Raw genomic sequence first — 4,397 nt, 5'->3', positions numbered from 1 at the left:
GAAACTCGTGGTCGCCGGACTCGTCGTCCTCGTCATGATCATCGTCTTCCAGCTTCTTGTCGCGGCCCTGGGCGGGCCTCTCTTGCTGATTATCCTTGTCGTAGCGGCCTCCTTGGCCGCCACGTTTGTTGCCGGATCCCTTGGCACCATCCGGGCCTTTCTCCTTGTCCCGTCGCTCATACTCGGCTTTCTTCTTCTCGGCGAGCCGCTCTACCTGTGGGCAGTTTTGGAGATCAGGGCCCTTGGTGCGGTGGATCTTGCAATACTGCTTGTCGGAGCCTCCTGGCTTATCGGCAGCCACCAAGGCCCGGCAAGCGGCACACCCAGCAACCTCCTTGCCGGGGTCACTTGCCTTGGGTTTCTTGGTGGCACTGGTATCGTCGGATCCCTCGATGGCAAGCACGGTATTGCTCCTGCACTACCTGTTACGGCGTCGGCCCTTCTTTACAGGGGTAGCGGTGTCATCTGTGGAGTCGGTTTCCACGCCGGCGTCTTCGCCGGGGTACTTCCTTCCCTCCTCAGCACGAGCGCATCGATCAGCCAGAACATAGATCTCGGCCACATCCTTAACATTGTTCATCGCCAGCTCTTCTCGCATCTTGTGATTGCGCATGTTCTGGTGGAACACACTGATCACGGCGGCAGGATGAACGTCGGGGATGTTGTACTGCACTCGGCTGAACCTGTGGATGTTCTTGCGCAGGTTTTCTCCTTCCTTCTGGGGGATGATGTGTAAATCACTCGCCTGGCCATGAGCTTGGTGACCTCCAGTAAAGGCGCCAACAAACTCAAGGCACAGATCCACCAAAGTAGAGATGGAATCCACCAGCAAGTGCATTAACCATGACATAACATTAGGCTTGAGTGCCAACGGGAAGTAGTTGGCTAGCACCTTATCGTCGTGGGCCCAAGGAGCTTGCATCGTGATGGTGTAGATGCTGAGGAATTCTGACGGGTGAGTCTTGCCATTGTACTTCTCGCCGATGTCGGGTTTGAAGGTGCGGTGGGAGGGCCACTGGAACTGCCGCACCTCACGGGTGAAAGCCGGACAACCCACCTCGTAAGGTAGGCCACCGTAGCCTCCCGGTGCTGGGTGGTCCGTAGCGGTCCCTGCCCACCTGTCCGACTGGTGGCGCGCATCACATCGGTGCTCGATCGTAGTTCGAGCGTCCTCATGAGCCCGCTCTCGAAGGACTTGGCGCTGATCGCAGTTGGTTCGCGCGTCGGACAACGCGATGGAAATATCATCATGAGCGTTGTCGCGATGAACCGACGCTCAGGGAGGTCGGGGCGGAGGAGGGGAGTGCACCATGGCTGCATCGCCTCCAGCATGGTCTCCACTGGCATGCGGTGGCCTGGTGGAGCGACGGCCTACGGGTCCCGTCGGCCGCAACTCATTGTTATTGGCGATGCCGGCGAGGCTCCAGATGGTGGCCCTCCATTCGTCAAGCTTCTCCGTGGCGGGAGGTAAATCGAGGAGCAGCTGCGCGCATGCTAGGGCTTTCGCTGGTGTGAGTGGCAGCGAAAGCTGGGTGGACCGCGATGCACCTCAACTCCTAACCATGTTAGAAGGAGCTACATCACGGCTCCGCAGCAGTTTGCCACCTCCGTCAGCACCTCGGCGCGCATGCTGGCCCTCTTTTTCATGTGATGGACGCATGGGACTCTTCCTAGGGCGGCGCGCAGGGTCGCCGGCAGGCTGACACTGCTCGTCAGGCAAAACCTAAGAGGAGCGCGCCTTGGGCGCCGGTGTTGGCGTTTTGGAGGTCGCCGTGCCGCCGCCTAGCGGGACGGTGGCACCCCTAGGGGTCCCTGCACCGCCTGCGGGCGGCCCGACTCCACCTCCGGAGCTCGCGGCTGGTGGAGCGTCGCCTGACGTGCGAACGACGCCACTTGCCAGGCCGAGACCAGCGGGGTGATGTAGATGTTCGCGGGCTGCGCCACGGGTTCTCTCCGCGACTGGCCCGCTGCCGGTCCGCTCCGGTACCAACCCGGTCCCGGACGAACCGATCGCCATGTTCGCCTTCTTCTTTGGATCCATGGCGATGAAGAACAGCTAGGTTGACCGCTAGGCCAGATCCTCACAATTGCGCTGCCCCCTACCTGGCGCGCCAAAGATGTCGGTGGGAAACGACACCTATGGGATCACTGGAATCCCTTCTTTGGTTGCGGGGCGCGGGGATCGTGAGGAGAGCAGGACTGGCAGACGACACAAAGGGATTTACCCAGGTTCGGGCCGCAAAGATGCGTAAAACCCTAAGATCCTGCTTTGGTGGATGTATTAGTGTTCTTGAGCTCTTGAACTAGCCCTAGGTGCTGCTAGGTTCGAAAGAGCCGGATCCCTTCTCTGCGTGCCATGGACCTCCTTTTATAGGCGAAAGGGGCTGCCATAGTGGCACACAGGAGGTGGAAAGTGCTACAGCATTGCGAGTTTATCGCTAGTATTACAGGACAAGATGCATTAAATGTGAGGCTTTGGTGTCCCTTCGCTTTATCGGGGACGGGGGCGAGTTCTGTCCCTTCCGTCGCCGCTCCTCCTCGCTCCGACACGCGCCCCTGGCCTGCGATGCATGTGGTGCCATGTAGGCAGGCAGGCAGGTGAGGTGGCGCGCTGGTGGAGCCTCCACAAAGGTTTGCATGTTGCCACGCAGGTACCTGCCCAGCTGGTTTGGTCGGCAGCTACATGCGAACGCTGGCGGTGACTTGGCTTGTGTGGGCCTGGCGGTGGCCCTGCCGGTGCGCTTGGCGAGGGTCTTGCCGGGTGGCCCGGCAAGGGTCTTGGTGGCTCGGCAAGGGTCTTGCCGTGGCGCGCTGGCTCCCCCGGCAAGGATCTTGCCGGGGGTCTTGTGGGTTCCTTCGGTGAGGATAGTTGCCTTCCTATCCTCTTTTGATCTTGAGCATTTTATGTCTTCTCAAAGATCTGCATGCCACCACGGAGGTGCCTCCCGAGCCCTGTCCCAACGCTTTTGTCGAGCGCTGGTGGGCTCAAGGGTGGCTCACTTCAGTTGGCGTGGGTGAGCTGCCCCAGCAAGGGTCTTGCCGGGGCTGCTGAGGCTGCCCCGTCAAGAGTCCTTGCCGGGGGAACGTGCTACGCCTATCTGATCTTTGTGGCCTTGGTCCTCGTTGTTGCTTCGGTTGTCCTTGTGGCTTCGGCTTTCCTCCAGCCCCCCTTTCCTGCCATGTTATGTGTGGCCATGGCAGGAGGCTCTGACTGCCCGTGTACAAGTAAAGGGGTCAAAAGCAGAGCGCCTACTTTTGTATACCGACAACTAACATCGTAGGACAAACACATTAAATGGGCTGCTTACGTGCCCTCTAACTTTATCGTGGATGGTAATAGAACCCGTCCCATCCGTTGCGGCCTCACCCAGGCTTGACACGCATCCATACTGACGAGGCATGCAGCACCAAGCTGACTAGCTAGCCTCTGCACTGGCGCGGTGGTAGGATCTTCACGGAGATCTGCAAGCCACCACGTTGGTGCTTGCTTAGTTGGCCGAGGATCTGCATGCTGCAACACAGTCGTCTGCCTAGTTGGGAAGTTGGTCGCCACGCTAGAACGGCTGTGGGGTGGTGAAACCCTATCGGGTGCGGGCCCAGCCATGTCCCCGCAATTGTCCCCAGCAAGGGTCTTGCCGAGGCCTCACGGTCGTCCCCGGCAAGGGTCTTGCCGGGGGTCTTCGTCCTCTGGTCTCCACGTAGGCATGCATGTCAGCAGTCTTCACAAAGACCTGCATGCTACTACGCATGCACCCCCGAGTCTTGGCCATGATGTTGTTGATGGTGTCGGAGCTCTCAGCTTCAAGGGTGGTGGCCTTAATGGTGCTTCGCAAGCCGCCCCGGCAAGGATCTTGCCGGGAATACATAGGCCGCCCCGGCAACTGTGTTGCCGGGGGAGGCCTAGCTTGTCTTCTTCTCTTTGTTTACTGGCTTGAATGTTGTCTTGGTAATTCTTGTATTTTGCCTTCTAATGCCCCATCAAGCCCTTGCCACGGGCGCGGCTACGACTGCCCGTGCACAAGTAAGGGGTACAGAAAGGTCCGAACTTATGTCCACTGTCAGTATTCTATTGATTCACTTGCTGTATGTTTTCGCACTCAACTCTCAGATCCCCGAGGTGACATTGGGGTAATCTATGCATAGGGGTTGATGCGTGTTTCCGTCCTTGTTTTTCCAATAGAAATCTTGGGGCACTCTTTGAGATTCCTTGTGTTGGATAGAATATTATGAATCTGAAGTTGCTTGATGCATATCGTATAATTGACCCACAGATACTTGTGGTGACATTGGAGTATCTAGGTGTCATTAGGGTTGATTGATGTGTGTCATATGGTGTTATTTTACTACGAACTCTAGGGCTGTTTGTGACACTTATAGGAATAGCCCAATGGATTGAT

This window comes from Triticum aestivum, chromosome 6B, assembly GCF_018294505.1.
Source record: "Triticum aestivum cultivar Chinese Spring chromosome 6B, IWGSC CS RefSeq v2.1, whole genome shotgun sequence".
Taxonomy (NCBI): Eukaryota; Viridiplantae; Streptophyta; class Magnoliopsida; order Poales; family Poaceae; genus Triticum; species Triticum aestivum.
This window is presented reverse-complemented; position numbering follows the sequence as displayed.